Genomic DNA, 20651 nt, shown 5'->3' on the forward strand with positions numbered 1-20651 from the left:
TATCCCTGGCGAGTCTTTGTTATATCCATGGCGAGTCTTTGTTATATCCCAGGCGAGTCTTTGTTATATCCCTGGCGAGTCTTTGTTATATCCCAGGCGAGTCTTTGTTATATCCCTGGCGAGTCTTTGTTATATCCCTGGCGAGTCTTTGTTATATCCCTGGCGAGTCTTTGTTATATCCCTGGCGAGTCTTTGTTATATCCCTGGCGAGTCTTTGTTATATCCCTGGCGAGTCTTTGTTATATCCCAGGCGAGTCTTTGTTATATCCCTGGCGAGTCTTTGTTATATCCCTGGCGAGTCTTTGTTATATCCCAGGCGAGTCTTTGTTATATCCCTGGCGAGTCTTTGTTATATCCCTGGCGAGTCTTTGTTATATCCCTGGCGAGTCTTTGTTATATCCCTCCCAGGCGAGTCTTTGTTATATCCCTGGCGAGTCTTTGTTATATCCCTGGCGAGTCTTTGTTATATCCCTGGCGAGTCTTTGTTATATCCCTGGCGAGTCTTTGTTATATCCCTGGCGAGTCTTTGTTATATCCCTGGCGAGTCTTTGTTATATCCCTGGCGAGTCTTTGTTATATCCCTGGCGAGTCTTTGTTATATCCCTGGCGAGTCTTTGTTATATCCCTGGCGAGTCTTTGTTATATCCCAGGCGAGTCTTTGTTTAGGTTTCTGGATATCTTATATTTGTAAGGTAACTCTGAGCTACTGTTGCTGTTATTTATCAGCGCCTCCTGCAGCAGCAGGTTTGCTGTATTGGTTCGCTCGGTGTTTTTTTTCTTTTAACTATGTGAGTATAAAAAAACAGGCTGCAGGACTTGGACACACAGCTGGAGGCTGAACAGGCGGCTCAAGGCGATTTAATACCAAAAAAAAAAAAGCAAGACCATGGAAATCGGGGAGAGAAAGATAAGACCGGGCATGGCGTATAGGATGGAACAACTGAGGTGGCAGCACACGGGAACACGGGAGTGAACATGAGAACACGGCCCTTGGAGCTAATGAAAAAAAGTGTCCTTATGATGATTTATTTGTCCGAAAACTACCAAGGTTTTTAATATGAGGAAGTAACTTGATGTCTCTCGTGCCAGTGATAGAATGATTAAGATTAACACTGTACTTGGTGTTAGAATGTTAAGAAATGAACCAGATTGTTACGATAAATTCAGAAATAAAACATAAATCCAAATGGGTTTACGAGAACATGCAACTATATATACTTCAATAATTTGCACGAACTGTATCATTGTAGACAAGAACAGTATTTCACTCCTCCATAGAAACTGTATTCACTTAATATTACATATCTTAAAGTGCCTCCCAAGAAGCTCATCACTAGTAATTCCTTCCTTAAATCACTTGCATAAACAATTGCTGAAGAAGAAATTTCTTACTTAACTATTAGTAATAATATATTACAAATTATATAGACTGGTGGATCTAAGCAGGAGTTTACTGGCGGGGCTGCAGCTGCTCCTTGTTACCTTCCTACATCACAACTATAAGAACCATGTTGAGTTAGACAAGAATTAACATCTGGGCTTCTACGCTGCACACTGAACTCTTTGTCATCCTAATGGCACTAAAGTTAACTTAAGAAGCTTGACTCACTGTCATCACTGAAGACTCTTGACTCACTGTCATCACAGAAGACTCTTGACTCACTGTCATCACAGAAGACTCTTGACTCACTGTCATCACAGAAGACTCTTGACTCACTGTCATCACTGAAGACTCTTGACTCACTGTCATCACTGAAGACTCTTGACTCACTGTCATCACTGAAGACTCTTGACTCACTGTCATCACTGAAGACTCTTGACTCACTGTCATCACTGAAGACTCTTGACTCACTGTCATCACTGAAGACTCTTGACTCACTGTCATCACTGAAGACTCTTGACTCACTGTCATCACTGAAGACTCTTGACTCACTGTCATCACTGAAGACTCTTGACTCACTGTCATCACTGAAGACTCTTGACTCACTGTCATCACTGAAGACTCTTGACTCACTGTCATCACTGAAGACTCTTGACTCACTGTCATCACTGAAGACTCTTGACTCACTGTCATCACTGAAGACTCTTGACTCACTGTCATCACTGAAGACTCTTGACTCACATAATGACTCTAACAACATTCTCACTGGAATAGCAAAGTAAAGGTTCCCAAAAATCAGAGAAATAAGAACTCATGTACAATTTTTATGGATTCCATCACACATTGAATTACTCTTTCATAATAAAGTTGAAGGCAAAGTAGAATATAACGTTGGTATACCTGTATCTCTCACTAGAAATAATGCTAGGAGGAAAATAATGGAAGTGAATGTTAGAAGTCAGAGTAGATCAATCACTATGAAAACATGAACGTAGATAAGAATGTACACTGAGCAACTTGCAGTGTGAACACACTGATATAGTAGCCAATCTTAGGCTTGGTTACAAGTACTTCTGGCAGTTTGGCAGACACATAGATGTTGATCAAAGTAAATGTAAGTCAGTCCCGTGGTCGTTAAGGCTGCCTGAAGGGCCAGTAAATGGATAATCAAACGCTATGTGCTTGATTTTCCGTTTATTGAGGAATATAGAGATAGTATAATAACGTATGTGATATGTCAGGATATCTTGTTAATGAAAATAAGATACCAGATATATTCAGTAAATATCACAAATTTGTTTACAACATGTAAGATAAATTGTAGATTTAAATCCAGATGTACTCCAGTTTTGAGGCCTAGTTCCTAGGCCTTTTGTGCATTCATATACTCATGCACTACCTTCCACAGGATGGATATAGCGTGCACAATAAACTAGCCACTACCCTCCACAGGATGGATATGGCGTGCACAATAAACTAACCACTACCTGCCACAGGATGGATATTACAATCCAGGAGTCCCAAAGGCCTGTTATCCTGGGTGTAAAGGGAGTAAAATAAACACAGAAAAACTTTTGAATTATATTATCCTTCACCAATTTAGAACAGATGTACACTATGTACAACAATAGGTTATAGTGAACTCCACGGTAAGCAAGGCAGAATAGAAGCCACTAGAGAGCAGACCGTGCTTCAACCAGCTCTACAATGGGAATGACAAGAGCAGACAGGTGTGTGGTACCCACAACACCTCCGCAATTGCCAAAGCCATCTTCTCATTGGCTGGAACCTGGGTACTGATTGAACGATGGGGCCCTCATCAACCCTTAGCACCTGGTTCGGTGGTTGGGGGAGATAGCCTTTCAATGAGGGTGTGTACATGTGCCAAATAAAGGTTATGTACTCTTTGCATGCCACACCCCCACCCCAAGAGGGCTCAGGATTAGGCTCTCATCTCCCAGTGGTAACTGTGCCACCATGGCACAGTTACCATCCAACCATCCAACTCTTAGATAGAGCTCAGATTAATTCGCGACAAAAAGCCAAACCCTAAACTTAGAGCGAGACAGCAGACATTCGGGCTAATGTAGGTCCAAAGTGCGGGAGGTTGGTATCCCGCACTCCCTCACTAAAAAAAAACCCACACTAGGGGACAAAAAAAAGAGCTTGAAAGCGGTTACCATAGGTCCCTAACACATCCTAACCTAATAAATTCTCGATAATGCACCTGCCAACTTATTTTCTTTGCCAGCAATGTGTAATATTCTGAGAGAATGAGGTGGCAGTCGTAGACTCCATCTCATGAGCCTCGTATTGGGGTTCTTCATGGCTTGGAGATATACTAGAGGGTTGTGGTCACTATAGACCACCTGCGAAGTCTGGCCCACGTAAACATCCAAATGCTCCAAAGCCAGTACCAGCATGAGGGCTTCTTTTTCAATAGTAGAGTAAGCCCTCTGGTGTGGCTGGACCTTTAGTGAGAAGGCTACAGGCTGCAACTCATCCCCGTTTTGCAACAGTACTGCCCCAACCCCAGACTCACAAGCATCAACCTGTAATGAGTAAGATTTGGAGAAATCTGGAGACAAAAGAATGGGTGCAGTACACAATAATCTTTTTGCTTTTGTAAAAGCATTTTGACATTCTGGGGTCCAATTAAAGGGAACTTTGTGCCTGGTAAGAGAGGTAAGAGGCACTACAATATCTGAAAATATTTAAAGAATTTTCTGTCAAACCCTATCATGCCTAGGAAACATTGAAGAGATTTCCTATCATGTGGAATTGGGTAATCTTTAATGGCAAGAACTTTAGCAAATTTAGAAGCAACTTTGTCACTACCTACTTCATGGCCTAGAAAAGTAAAAGTGGCCTGGCCAAAGGAAGACTTAGATAAATTAACAGTTAAATGGGAACTTTGAAAAGTCTCAAAGAGAGCCTTAAGTCTAAATAGGTGTTGATCCCAGGTATCAGACACCACTACGATATCCAGGTAAGCTGCCGTGCCTTCAAGTCCTTTAATAGCCTGATGGATAAGTTTCTGGAATGAAGAGGGGGAGTTTTTCATAATGACCTGGAATTATGAAGGTAGAGATTTCCTTTGCCTTATCCGTCAAAGGTACCTGATAGTAACCTTTAAGGAGATCTAACTTGGACACAAAAGTAGCCTTACCCACAAAGTCGATTACGTCATCCAGACGAGGAAGAGGGTAAGCATCTGTGTTTGTGACCTCATTCACTTTACGGTAGTCTGTACACATACGGAAACCTCCATCAGCTTTTTTAACAAGGATGCACAGTGAAGCCTATGGACTAGATGACTCCTCCACTAACCCATGCTCTAACAGAAATTCTACCTCCTGCTGAAGTAGCTTCTGCTTTTCAGGATTAGCTCTGTAAGGGGAGAGTTTAATAGGTTTAGAGTTTCCCACATCTACGTCATGATAACCTAACGTACATTTTTTCGACACATCCGATAAAATATCAGGGTATGACTGTAGAAGCTCAGTTAAACTTGTTGCTTGAGTTTCAGTTAGTCTCTCCATTAAAGGGCTAGGGTCCTTGTGGAGGACAGAGTTTGGAAACTTAACATTAATTTCAGAAATAGAGTGCGAAGAGTCAGAGTTGTCCTCAGAGGTAGAGGATAGAGTCATTACTGGGACTTTATCTGGTGTATGAAAAGATTTTAATTGATTAATGTGGTAAGTTTTAGTTTTTGAGATCTTATTAAGGGAAGATAATTTACATCAGATAATTTACTTACAATTTGCATAGGTCCCGTAAATCTAGCTTTCAAGGTGTGGCCAGGTATAGGTTCCTGTACCAACACCTTGTCTCCTGGATGGAAGGAGCGGAATTGTGCACTTCTGTCATACCTCTGTTTCATCTTATTTTGAGCTGCCTTTAGGTTATCCTTAGCTAACTGATGTGCCACCTGCAACCTTGAAGACGGATTGTAGAGTGTTGAGCTAACGTCTTCTCCCATCCATCCCTCTTTGAGCACCCGAAGAGGACCTCGTACATTGTGCCCAAAGATCAGCTCAAACGGACTATACCCGGTAGACTCCTGCACAGTTTCCCTTATTGAAAACAGCAACAAAGGTAGTGATTCATCCCAGTCTGTAGGAAAATGCATACAAAAAGTTCTCATCATGGTTTTTAACGTCTGATGGAATCTTTCCAAGGTGCCTTGGGACTGAGGATGATAGGCAGTGGATAAGTTGTGGATTATCCCTAACCTAGTTAATGCTTCCCTAAATGCTTTGGCAGTGAAGTTTGTACCTTGATCACTTTGAATAGTTTTAGGAATGCCAAAACAAGAAATAAATCTGGTTAAAGCCTTGAGAATGGCTTTAGTATTAATACTGCACATGGGAATTGCTTCAGGGTATCTAGTTACTCTATCCATAATGGTAAATAAGTACTGATTTCCGGACTTTGACTTAGGTAGTGGACCTACACAATCTATAATTAATTCTGCAAAAGGTTCTCCATCAGCATGTATAGGCTGGAGAGGTGCAGGTTTAATGGAATGTCCAGGTTTCCCTACTTGCTGACATTCTTGGCAACATCGGATATGATTCTTCACATCCTGCCTTAATTTTGGCCAATAAAATTCTTTTGTGATTCTATATAATGTTTTAGTTATTCCTAAGTAACCTCCTAATGAAGTATTATGAGCTATATTCAGTATTTGAGGTCTAAACTTTGTTGGAACCACTAACCTGTCTGACAGTTGCCGGCCGTCTATCTCCTTGCCAGTCTCAGTGCAGATCAAATAGTCGTTTTTAAGTTCATACTTGACCGGATGATCCGAAAAGGATTTACCCATGGCTGCCTGAAAAGCGAAAATCACAGAAGGGTCCTTTCGTTGCTCCTCCCAGAAGGACAGTCCCTCAGGCATGGAAACAGAGATATCTGGCATTCCTACAACCCTGGAATAGGAAGACTTGATCTGGGTCTGTTCACTTAATTTACGAGGCCCTGGCCAGTTTTCCTCGTAAAACAAATTGGCTATTCCAAGATCAGAGGCATCCAAGGATAGGTCAGCATTCTTGCCAGACAACCCTTGGGATGTTGCCCGAGTTATGGCCAACACCGGAGAAGAATTAATCATTATGGGTTCAGGACATACACTAGCAGTGGTAATGTTATTACCCAGTAATAACATGGCATCTTTCATAGGGAATCCCTCGGATACACCCACAGTCAAGTATCCAGTGTAATATTTGCACTGTACATAAATTCTGTGCAAAGGGACAGAAAATATAGCTCCTCCAAATGCTTCCAGCAAAATGGAGGATTGTAATGTAGTTTTTCAGAGAGAAAAAGTACTCCCTCTCTTATAAGTGAGCAATATGCTCCAGTATCTCTAAAGGTTCTGACTTCAGTTTTTTTTAGTCTTCCTGAAGGGAAATACGACTCTGACAGTAATAAGGGGCCACTTCTTTCAGAGACATGTTACTAGGGACACTATAGATTTTCCCTATGGGTTGGGGTTTGTGGGGGCAGTTGGGACTGATGTGACCTACTTTATTACAGAGGAAGCAGACGACAGGCTTGCCCTTAACTCCCTGCTGATGTTGCAACTGGTGTCGCACTGGCTGGTGTTGCTCTGGATACTGTTGTCGAGTTGCACCATGTTGAGTGGTTTGTCTCTCACCAGGTGGACCATAAGTTGATTGGCGTGGCTCACCAGGTGACTTAGTTGGCTGACGTAGACATTCTCCCTCCAGCTGGCACTTCATCCTCCAAGGTTGACGATCTTTGCTCATGCCAGGCTGTTGAAAAGAGAGATGGGACCACTCGGACAAGCAGTGGTTGGTTTCAAAGGTATCAGCCAACCTGGCTGCCTCCAATGCAGTGGTTAAGTCACGATCCTGCAGAAAGACTCTAACCTCTGGTCCCACAGACTCCAGCAGGTTGTCAACCAGAATAAGCTGCACGAGATCATCGAAGGTAGCAACACCACTTGCTTTATACCAGTTGGTAAAACTTTGGTCTGCTGTCACACAAAATCAACCAGGGATTGACCAAGCTTGTCGTCTGCCAAATTTAAATAACTTTCTATACTTAGCTGAGATACATGTATATGCCCCCAAAACTGTGGTCTTCACCACTTTATAATCAGAAAAATCAGTGTCATTTAACACTGACGTAAATTCCTGTGCCTTACCAAACAGTGCTGTGCGAACCAACGACGCCCAGTGCTGTTCCAGCCACCTCAAGGCTCGAGCCTGATTTTTCGAAAGTTTCGAAAGATTGTTCTGGTTCTGCCTCATTGAAGCGGGGAAAAAGCTGTACTGCTTTCTGTAAACTAAAGTCATTTACAACTCGCAAAAACTGCCTTCTTTCTTTTTCCCCTATCAAACTCTTCCTTGGCAAATGCCCTCTGTTCCCTAGTCTGCTCAAGATGGATTTTCGCCAATTCAAGTGACAACGCAGCTGATTCGCTTTCAGACAACCCTGTTGCACGAGACTGACGAATTTACTCTGTTGATGTATCATTTTCCTCCTGCGAGAACATCGGAGTTTTATTCCTGGTTCCTGTAGAGAAGTCTGATGTACCATCTCCTCTTCCCAAAGTTTGTCGGTTATAAGTGTACGAAGTTTCGCAGCTGTGTGTGTTCGTAATCAATGCCAATGGAACGAGCAAATTGCCAACAATGCTGTAGGGACAGCTTAGGCACGTTAAATAAAGCATATGCTGACACCAGACGTCTGACTCGTCTAGGTGGCATACCCCAATGTATAAGTTATTTGCTATGCACAGTATGATTGCAGAATACCCGTACCCAACGTAACACGTTATTTGCAGAACACGCTTAGCTATGCACAGTGTGCTTGCAGAATACTTGTACCCAAACATAACACGTTATTTGCAGGACACGCTTAGCTTTGCACAGTATGACTGCAGAATATGCACATACACTTGCAAGGGGGATACACACTGCAAAATCTTCACACAACAAGATTGACCATAGCGAAGTGGGCACACCGAACAAGCTAGTAGCGGGCTGTTGAACGATCATACAATAGCAAGGCTGACCATAGCAAGGCAATTGACAAACAAAGTTTGTGAAGCATTGGCAGAGCTAATGCAATACCAGACAGCAAGCTACACAATGTTCCTCCTTCCAGCATCACCCTAGGCTCAACCCATGCTCTAAGTCCGGCTCTAGCTCTCGGACAGGCCCCCATATTACAACCCAGGAGTCCCAAAGGCCTGTTATCCTGGGTGTAAAGGGAGCAAAATAAACACAGCAGAAAAACTTTTGAATTATATTATCCTTCACCAATTTAGAACAGAAGTATGTACACTATATACACTATGTACAACAATAGGTATTAGTGCACTCCACGGTAAGCAAGGCAGAATAAAAGCCACTAGAGAGCAGACCGTGCTTCAACCAGCTTTACAATGGGAATGACAAGGGCAGACAGGTGTGTGGTACCCACAACACCTCCGCAATTGCCAAAGCCATCTTCTCATTGGCTGGAACCTGGGTACTGATTGAACGATGGGGCCCCCATCATCAACCCTTAGCACCTGGTTTGCTGGTTGGGGGAGATAGCCTTTCAATGAGGGTGTGTATATGCGCCGAATAAAGGTTACGTACTCTTTGCATGCCACAATGGATATAGCGTGCACAATAAACTAGCCACTACCTTCCACAGGATGGATATAGAGTACACAATAAACTAACCGTGTCGGCGGCAGAATCTAAAATATCTTATGAAGAAAGTGAGGTAGTGATTTCATGCATTGGGCAGAGACGCATAATGATGTGAGTGTGAGAGACATGCGTGATGCACTGCGTTAAATAAAAGGGATAAAGTAGATGGGATCAAGGCAGATGCAGATGTTGTTGTCGTGTTGTTGGTGTGTTTGTTTATTATCCGCTTGAAAAGGAAGAGCGAGAGTACCTAAAAATTGGCGGAGAGCATGCATAATTCTTCTGTATAAGAGAAAGGGTGATAAAAGGGGTGTAAGAATTCAAGGGGAATAAGCCTCTTGAGTATATGAGATAAAGTGTATAGTAGAGTTAATATTGAAAGAAGGTAAGACAGCAGGATTTCAAAGGAACAAGGAGGTTTTAGGAAAGGTAGGGGGCGTGTAGACTAAGTGTTTACATTGAAGCTTATAAATGAAAAGTTGTCTGTATGAATTTAGAAAGGGCATATGACGAGGGAGCAATGTGGCAGATTTTGCAAATACATGTATATGGAATAGCTGATAGGTTTCTAAAAGCGGTGAAGAGTTTTTATGGGGATAGTGAGGCTTAGGTTAGGGTACGTAGGAGAGGGAGATTATTTTCCAGTAGAAGTAGACTTTAGACAGGGATGTGCGATGTCACTACAGTTGTTTAACATAATCATAGATGAGGCTGTAAGGAAGTGAATGCGAGGGTATCAGGGAACAATCTGGGTAGAAAAAACTTGATAAAGAGTGGCATTTGACGCAGTTGCTTGGAAAATTCTGAAGAGAAGTTGCAGAGGTTGGTTGAGGAATTTAGAAGGATATGCAACAGAAGAAGTCAGAAGTGAACATGGGAAATAGTAAGGTGATGAAAGGAAAGAGAATTCCAGCCAATAAGAGATATGAGAATCAAGGAAAAGGAAATGTGAGATAATGTGTCAAGTTATCTGCCAGTGGACTTGCCGGTGATGAGGAAGAAACAACGTGGGTGATGCACTGAGGCATCTGTGGAGACAAAGAGTGTTATCTCTGGAGGCAAAAATAGAAATGTACCAGAGTATAAGGTTACCAACACTTGGCTGGAGGCAGTGGAGATGCTGTGTTTAAGAGCAATGTGTGGTGTGAATATTATGCAGAGAATTCAGAGTTTGGTGATTAGAAGGTGTTGCATTACCAGAAGTGTTATTGAGTGGGCAGAAGAAGGGTTGAGGTGGTTTGGTTACTTAGAAAGGATGGAATAAAGGAGAATGACTAGGAGGGTGTGTAAATCAGGGGTGAGGGATGCAGAGGTGAGGGTTGTCCCTGGAAGCGTTGGAGGTAGGGGGAAGGGAGCGTGATTGAGAGCAGTAGTTTAGGAGTGAGTGGACACCAGCGGTTTTTATAATTTGACTTACTGTTGGAGTGTGAGCAAGGCAATATTTATAGAAGGATTCACAGAAATCGGTTAGGAAGATAGGAAGTACTGTGCTTGTACTCTGAGGGAGGGGTGAAGACGTTGCAGTTGAGAGAGTCATCTCAGCGGTGATGTCAAACGCGTTTCTGGCATGACAGTGATTGAATGAACGAAGAGTCACAGTGTTTTCTCATTTTGGGGATCACTCTACCTCGGTGGGCGATGGGCAGTGTCTTCAAAAAATCCTTCTCGGGAAAATGGGCATTACCTTCTTGATTTCTGTTTTTTTTTATTTAATAACTGTTAAACACACACACACACGTACGCGAAAAAAAAGAGGGTGTCTATCGACAAGTGCGTTTGACAAACTGTAACTAAAAGAGAGAGTGCAAGTCAAACGCTGGTGTGGCCTCATTAACACCCTTACTGCTGTGTTTACTCCTAGCACCTGCGACCCTCCACACACACACACACACACACACACACACACACACACACACACACACACACACACACACACACACACACACAGACACGCGCGCGCGCGCGCGCGTGTATACACTGTATATATTTATATATATATATATATCGTGCCGAATAGGTAAAACTTACGATTTTGGTTTAAATAGCAACGCTCTTCTTGCCGAATAAAGCAAGCTAAAATTTGTGTATGCAGTAATTTCGCAAAAATCATTTTGAAACTAACGAAAAAATATATTTCATTGTGTTTGTTTATTATTAAATTATTGTAAACTTATCTAAAATATATTTAGTTGGATTAGGCTAACTTAAATTGCGCTTGTTATAATAAGGTTAGGTAAGTTTTCTAATGTACTTTTGGTACAAAATTATTAATTTTTACATTAACATAAATTAAAAAAATATGCCTTTAAACGTAAAAGAGAAAAGTTTAGAAGGGACTTAATTTTAAATGAGTTCTTGCTAATTGACCAATTTTACCTATTCGGCACGACATACATACACACATACAATCACACACACACACACACACACACACACACACACACACACACACACACACACACACACACACACACACACACATATATATATATATATATATATATATATATATATATATATATATATATATATATATATATATATATATATATATAAATGAAAGGGAGGCGAGGGTACCAGAGCCTGAGAGAAGAGAATAAACACGCTTCAGGGAAAACTGAAAATGTTTCTCCCTGGAGATGTTTAAGTACTTTCTTCTCCTACCACCCCTTATATGCTATGTTTATGAACATTATTATTTAAAAACAGAATACATTAAAAAACATAGTGGAAAGGAGAATAACATGGATGACATCTCAGAACGTAAATCCACCTTCCCGGTGGTGGGTCGTGGGCACTGAATACTGCAGGTATTTCTGGATTGCAATACTTAGTCTCGGGATAAGTTAGAGGCTCTGGGGTCCTTGATTTCCATGATGAGTTTGTCAACTAACTCTTTGAGAATCTTAGAGCACACCTGCCCAACGTTAAGAGGATCTCTAATCCTTTTGGAATGAACTTATAGCATGGTGCTAGTCCTCTGTATTTATTGATCTGAGTCTTCCTTGAACTGGCTGCACCACTCCCTTCAGCTTCAGCCATTATAGACGCACAGGTGTCGTCCCGTGCAATCTACTTACCATCCTTCCAGGGTAGCATAGTGACTCCATCTGGACGCTTTCTGACTTCCATCACACCTCAGTATCTGAGGTGCCTGTTCTGAGGGTCATCGGGCTGTGACGAGACTATGTTTAATGTTATTGACCTCCTCGTATCTGGTGTACTTGCCTTCCGGCGTCTGACAGACGGGACCATGAAGCCCAAATTAATCATGTGACGCCAGACGCAGCTGTGTTGTGCGAGTACTGGAACTCCTGAGTGAAGAGCCGAGACACTAGCGGCCTGTGTAGAGTGAAAACTTCGTTAACTAACATGACCACTGTTTGTTGCCTACCAACAGTGACGTCGCAACTCGCGATGAAACGTTAATAAGATGAACAAAGTTGAACATAAATAAACAAGAAAATTAACACATAAAATTGTTCAAAACGGAACAGTAGCATATTCTTTTTTTATTCTCTTGATTTTGTGTGTGACGGAACCTTGACCTACCGTCGCTAAGAGCGAGGCAGTTAAGCCAGTTAACTGTAGTTATCTTGTCTAGCCGCAGAGATAAAGGTATCCTGGTATATACAGACCTGAGGGACAGCCATAAGCATCCTCATATGTGAAACAAGATTTCACGATAACATGTTTGTAAGGATTCTGAGGACACGAGAACATGCCTGTAAGAGTCTAAGAGCAGGTCATTGAGTATTTATAGTTGTTATTGTTTAATTATGGAACAAAAGACGAATTTGATCCTAATTATAAAAAGTGACGAGAGGATTTTTTTAATTAATAAGAAAACGCGCGCATCGACGCACACGATCAGCTGATGAAGGTAAACAGAGAGGCAGCAAGCAGGTTGCCTGCTTTCAACACCACGTAGCAGTAACCAAAATATTTACCCCCTGACAGCCAACATGAACAACGAACAACCTCCCTTCCCCTCCTCCCTTCCATTCTCCTTTCCCTCCTGCCCCTCCACCTCTTTCTTCTTGTCCCCCTTTCCCCTTTCCTCCACTCCCTCCCCTGGCCCTCTTCTTCCTCTCCCTCTACGTTTTCCACTCCCTTCCCCACTCACCCTTCTCCTTTTCCCTACCTTCACTCCCTCCTTGCCCCCTCCCCTCCCCTCCTCCCTCGCCTCCCTTCTCCCTCCCTTTCTTCCTTCCTCACAAAAATAAATGACTAAACAAGTGTTATACATATATATAATCCAGAGTTAATTTTACATCGTTGTAGAATAATGAAAAACACTGTTTGGCTAACATGTATTTTTTGTGTTACGGATTATTACTTACATTTAGTTGAAAACGAAATAGAAAATATCTTCCATCTGTGAAGTCCCTCATGAAGGCCCACCATGAAGTCCCTCATGAAGGCCCACCATGAAGTCCCTCATGAAGGCCCACCATGAAGTCCCTCATGAAGGCCCACCATGAAGTCCCTCATGAAGGCCCACCATGAAGTCCCTCATGAAGGCCCACCATGAAGCCCCTCATGAAGGCCCACCATGAAGGCCCACCATGAAGTCCCTCATGAAGGCCCACCATGAAGTCCCTCATGAAGGCCCACCATGAAATCCCTCATGAAGGCCCACCATGAAGTCCCTCATGAAGGCCCACCATGAAGTCCCTCATGAAGGCCCATGAAGTCCCTCATGAAGGCCCACCATGAAATCCCTCATGAAGGCCCACCATGAAGTCCCTCATGAAGGCCCACCATGAAGTCCCTCATGAAGGCCCACCATGAAGTCCCTCATGAAGGCCCACCATGAAATCCCTCATGAAGGCCCACCATGAAGTCCCTCATGAAGGCCCACCATGAAGTCCCTCATGAAGGCCCACCATGAAGTCCCTCATGAAGGCCCACCATGCCACCATGAAATCCCTCATGAAGGCCCACCATGAAGTCCCTCATGAAGGCCCACCATGAAGCCCCTCATGAAGGTCCACCATGAAGTCCCTCATGAAGGCCCACCATGAAGTCCCTCATGAAGGCCCACCATGAAGTCCCTCATGAAGGCCCACCATGAAGGCCCACCATGAAGTCCCTCATGAAGGCACACCATGAAGTCCCTCATGAAGTCCCACCATGAAGCCCCTCATGAAGGCTCACCATGAAGTCCCTCATGAAGGCCCACCATGAAGTCCCTCATGAAGGCCCACATTGAAGTCCCTCATGAAGGTCCACCATGAAGTCCCTCATGAAGGTCCACCATGAAGTCCCTCATGAAGGCCCACCATGAAGGCCCACATTGAAGTCCCTCATGAAGGTCCACCATGAAGTCCCTCATGAAGGTCCACCATGAAGTCCCTCATGAAGGTCCACCATGAAGTCCCTCATGAAGGCCCACATTGAAGTCCCTCATGAAGGTCCACCATGAAGTCCCTCATGAAGGCCCACCATGAAGTCCCTCATGAAAGCCCACCATGAAGCACCTCATGAAGGCCCACCATGAAGCACCTCATGAAGGCCCACCATGAAGTCCCTCATGAAGGCCCACCATGAAGCACCTCATGAAGGCCCACCATGAAGCACCTCATGAAGGCCCACCATGAAGTCCCTCATGAAGGCCCACCATGAAGCATCTCATGAAGGCCCACCATGAAGTCCCTCATGAAGGCCCACCATGAAGTCCCTCATGAAGGCCCTCCATGAAGTCCCTCATGAAGGCCCACCATGAAGTCCCTCATGAAGGCCCACCGTGAAGCACCTCATGATGGCCCACCATGAAGCACCTCATGAAGGCCCACCATGAAGCACCTCATGAAGGCCCACCATGAAGCCCCTCATGAAGGCCCACCATGAAGCACCTCATGAGGGCCCACCATGAAGTCCCTCATGAAGGCCCACCATGAAGCCCCTCATGAAGGCCCACCATGAAGCCCCTCATGAAGGCCCACCATGAAGTCCCTCATGAAGGCCCACCATGAAGCACCTCATGAAGTCCCTCATGAAGGCCCACCATGAAGCACCTCATGAAGGCCCACCATGAAGCACCTCATGAAGGCCCACCATGAAGCCCTCATGAAGGCCCACCATGAAGCCCCTCATGAAGGTCCACCATGAAGGCCCACTACGAAGCCCCACCACGAAGCCCCTCATGAAGGCCCTCCATGAAGCACCTCATGAAGGCCCACCATGAAGCACCTCATGAAGGCCCACCATGAGGCACCTCATGAAGGCCCACCATGAAGCCCCTCATGAAGGCGCACCATGAAGCCCCCTCATGAAGGCGCACCATGAAGCACCTCATGAAGGCCCACCATGAGGTCTCTCATGAAGGCCCACCATGAAGTCCCTCATGAAGGTCCACCATGAAGCACCTCATGAAGGCCCACCATGAAGCACCTCATTAAGGCCCACCATGAAGCACCTCATGAAGGACCACCATCAAGTCCCTCATGAATGCCCACCATGAAGCACCTCATGAAGGCCCACCATGAAGCACCTCATGAAGGCCCACCATGAAGCACCTCATGAAGGCCTACCATGAAGCACCTCATGAAGGCCCACCCTGAAGCCCCTCATGAAGGCCCACCATGAAGCCCCTCATGAAGGCCCACCATGAAGCACCTCATGAAGGCCCACCATGAAGCACCTCATGAAGGCCCACCCTGAAGCCCCTCATGAAGGCCCACCATGAAGCCCCTCATGAAGGCCCACCATGAAGCACCTCATGAAGGCCCACCCTGAAGCCCCTCATGAAGGCCCACCATGAAGCCCCTCATGAAGGCCCACCATGAAGCACCTCATGAGGGCCCACCATGAAGTCCCTCATGAAGGCCCACCATGAAGCACCTCATGACGGCCTACCATGTAGCACCGCATGAAGGCCCACCATGAAGCACCTCATGAGGGCCCACCATGAAGTCCCTCATGAAAGCCCACCATGAAGCACCTCATGAAGGCCCACCATGAAGCACCTCATGAAGGCCCACCATGAAGTCCCTCATGAAGGCCCACCATGAAGCATCTCATGAAGGCCCACCATGAAGCACCTCATGAAGGCCCACCATGAAGCACCTCATGAAGGCCCACCATGAAGTCCCTCATGAAGGCCCACCATGAAGCATCTCATGAAGGCCCACCATAAAGTCCCTCATGAAGGCCCACCATGAAGTCCCTCATGAAGGCCCACCATGAAGTCCCTCATGAAGGCCCACCATGAAGTCCCTCATGAAGGCCCACCGTGAAGCACCTCATGGAGGCCCACCATGAAGGCCCACCATGAAGTCCCTCATGAAGGCCCACCATGAAGCCCCTTATGAAGGCCCACCATGAAGCCCCTCATGAAGGCCCACCATGAAGTCCCTCATGAAGGCCCACCATGAAGCACCTCATGAAGCCCCTCATGAAGGCCCACCATGAAGCACCTCATGAAGGCCCACCATGAAGCACCTCATGAAGGCCCACCATGAAGCCCCTCATGAAGGCCCACCATGAAGCCCCTCATGAAGGCCCACCATGAAGCACCTCATGAAGGCCCACCATGAAGCACCTGATGAAGGCCCACCATGAGGCCCCTCACGAAGGTCCACCATGAAGGCCCACCACGAAGCCCCACCACGAAGCCCCTCATGAAGGCCCACCATGAAGCACCTCATGAAGGCCCACCATGAAGCACCTCATGAAGGCCCACCATGAGGCACCTCATGAAGGCCCACCATGAAGCCCCTCATGAAGGCGCACCATGAAGCCCCTCATGAAGGCGCACCATGAAGCACCTCATGAAGGCCCACCATGAGGTCCCTCATGAAGGCCCACCATGAAGTCCCTCATGAAGGTCCACCATGAAGCACCTCATGAAGGCCCACCATGAAGCACCTCATTAAGGCCCACCATGAAGCACCTCATGAAGGACCACCATGAAGTCCCTCATGAAGGCCCTCCATGAAGCACCTCATGAAGGCCCACCATGAAGCACCTCATGAAGGCCTACCATGAAGCACCTCATGAAGGCCCACCCTGAAGCCCCTCATGAAGGCCCACCATGAAGCACCTCATGAAGGCCCACCATGAAGCATTTCATGAAGGCCTACCATGTACCACCGCATGAAGGCCCACCATGAAGCACCTCATGAGGGCCCACCATGAAGTCCCTCATGAAGGCCCACCATGTAGCACCTCATGAAGGCCCACCATGAAGCACCTCATGACGGCCTACCATGTAGCACCTCATGAAGGCCCACCATGAAGCACCTCATGAAGGCCTACCATGTAGCACCTCATGAAGGCCGACCATGAAGCACCTCATGAAGGCCCACCATGAAGTCCCTCATGAAGTCCCACCATGAAGCACCTCATGAAGTCCCACCATGAAGCACCTCATGAAGGCCCACCATGAAGCACCTCATGAAGTCCCTCATGAAGGCCCACCATGAAGTCCCACCATGAAGTCCCTCATGAAGGTCCACCATGAAGTACCTCATGAAGGCCCACCATGAAGCCCCTCATGAAGGCCCACCATGAAGCACCTCATGAAGGCCCACCATGAGGCACCTCATGAAGGCGCACCATGAAGTCCCTCATGAAGGTCCACCATGAAGTCCCTCATGAAGGCCTACCATGAAGCCCCTCATGAAGGCCTACCATGAAGTCCCTCATGAAGGCCCACCATGCAGCACCTCATGAAGGCCCACCATGCAGCACCTCATGAAGGCCCACCATGAAGTCCCTCATGAAGGCCCACCATGAAGCCCCTCATGAAGGCCTACCATGAAGTCTCTCATGAAGGCCCACCATGCAGCACCTCATGAAGGCCCACCATGAAGTCCCTCATGAAGGCCCACCATGAAGCCTCTCATGAAGGCCTACCATGAAGTCCCTCATGAAGGCCCACCATGCAGCACCTCATGAAGGCCCACCATGAAGCACCTCATGAAGGCCCACCATGAGGCACCTCATGAATGCTCACCATGAAGCCCCTCATGAAGGCGCACCATGAAGCCCCTCATGAAGGCGCACCATGAAGCACCTCATGAAGGCCCACCATGAAGTCCCTCATGAAGGTCCACCATGGAGCACCTCATGAAGGCCCACCATGAAGCACCTCATTAAGGCCCACCATGAAGCACCTCATGAAGGCCTACCATGAAGCACCTCATGAAGGCCCACCCTGAAGCCCCTCATGAAGGTCCACCATGAAGCACCTCATGAAGGCCTACCATGTAGCACCGCATGAAGGCCCACCATGAAGCACCTCATGAAGGCCCACCATGAAGTCCCTCATGAAGGCCCACCATGAAGCCCCTCATGAAGGCCCACCATGCAGCACCTCATGAAGGCCCACCATGAAGCCCCTCATGAAGGCCCACCATGAAGCCCCTCATGAAGGCCCACCATGAAGCCCCTCATGAAGGCCCATCATGAAGCCCCTCATGAAGGCCCACCCCAGCCCCTCATGAAGGCCCACCATGAAGCCCCTCATGAAGGCCCACCATGAAGCCCCTCATGAAGGCCCACCATGAAGCCCCTCATGAAGGCCCATCATGAAGCCCCTCATGAAGGCCCACCATGAAGCACCTCATTAAGGGCCACCATGAAGCACCTCATGAAGGCCCACCATGAAGCCCCTCATGAAGGCCCACCATGAAGCCCCTCATGAAGGCCCATCATGAAGCCCCTCATGAAGGCCCACCATGAAGCCCCTCATGAAGGCCCACCATGAAGGCCCACCATGAAGCACCTATGTCAGAATTTATGAGTTCCTTGTTAATAAAGAATGACAAAATACCACTAGCACGAGCACTCAGAACACTGGCAAAACTTACCCACCAGTAACCTTAATATCCCACTTGAAAGTCTTCGAGAAAATGATGAGATGCCAAATTGTAAACTTTATGGAATATCGTAACGCAGACAAGCCAGACTAGAGCAGGAAGATGATGCTCGTCACACCTGCTAAACCACTCTGACAGAATCACTGAGGCGTTGAAAGGAAATTAAAATGTGATCATCATGGATTTCATAAATACGTTTGAGAAATGTGATCATTAAGTGATTGTATATAAATTGAGGTCGATGGTTATAAAGGGGAAGTAGGCAAAGGAATTTTCAACTTTCTGACAGAACAAAAAGAGTAGCAGTTAACAGAGTAAAATACAGCATTATCAAAGTGAAAAAAAAGCCGAAGGCTCGGTCCTGGCGCCTTCACTGTTTCTAGTCCTCGTATCAGACACAGAATAAAATGTTGATAATTTTATAAAATACCAACAAGTTGAAGATTAAGATATGTTCAACGGTTGGCTATATTGTTGAACCGTTGCTGCTACACAGTAGGTTTCTTCAGTCAAATACAGAGGTAGTAGGTGTAGTTGTGAAATAAAGATGTAATCAGTCCATCAACCTTGAAGAAAGAGTATTTGAGGTGATCAGTCCCTCAGCCTGGAGAAGAGTTCAGCTCAGTGATCTGGAATGACATCATTCCTCACCAGAGGAAGTCTTCCAGAGGGCAGTGGACAGTAACATAACATTCAGTGGTCACAAATTCCTAGAAATTAATTATAGAAAGAAAGAACTTAAGAAAGATAGAAAGAGAGACTGTATACAAAACTCAAGATCAAATAGAACGAAAGGAACATGTGAAAGATCTGGGTGCAATAATGTCAGTTGACTTTTCTCTCAAAGAACACAATGCAAATATCAGGGAAGCCATGAAGATGACGGGATGGATAATGAGAACTTTAAATACAAGAAAAACAGCGCCAGTGGTGACACTTTTCATATCACTTGTGATTTCTTGCTTACAGTATTGTTCAGTGTTGACGGTTCCTTTCAGGAGACATATCAGAGGTGGTACAGATACATAAATTATTTACGGCTCTCAAAAAGCCATTTATGCATTTAAATTTCAAAGAGAAAGAGGGAGGGGGAGATACGTGGTCATAACATACTGGAGTGAGAGAGATGAGAGAATAAAATAAACCCAGTGAAAGGTAGGGGCGCCGCGGGAACAACAAGAGAACACTGTATCAACATCCGTGGTTCAAGACTCTTTCACACACTACAACAAGATATCAAAAATACTGCTGGAACAAGTTTACAAGTCTTCAAGAGGAAGCTTGACAAATACCTCTGGCAAATGCCAGATCAGTCAGGTTGTGATGAATATTTGGGTCAGCGGGCCGCCAGCAGCACCAGCCTGGTTGATCAAGCAAGCACCAGACAAGCCTGACCTGGGACCGGACTGGGGTATATCCTTGAAGAGTATACCTCCGCACCACAGCTGGTGCAGCGCTGGAGTCAAACAGATGGTGACATCTTGACCAAAATTATGATTTACCAAGTCTGTGTGTATTATGTATCTGTGGGAGGGGTGGAGGAGGGAGGGAAGGGGAGGAGGGAGGGAGGGAGGGAGGGAAAGGGTGGAGGAGGTGGGAGGAAGAAGGAGCTGTTCTTTATGTAAATGAATCAATTAGCGAAGGAACCAACAGTTTGTTGTTGACATTACTCCCTCCCCCTCCCCATCCCATCCCCCACTCCCCTCCCTCCTCCCCACACCTCCCCTCCCTCCCTCCTTCCTACTTCTACTCTACCCCACCATCCATTCC

Source organism: Cherax quadricarinatus, chromosome 1 (assembly GCF_038502225.1).
Source record: "Cherax quadricarinatus isolate ZL_2023a chromosome 1, ASM3850222v1, whole genome shotgun sequence".
NCBI lineage: Eukaryota > Metazoa > Arthropoda > Malacostraca > Decapoda > Parastacidae > Cherax > Cherax quadricarinatus.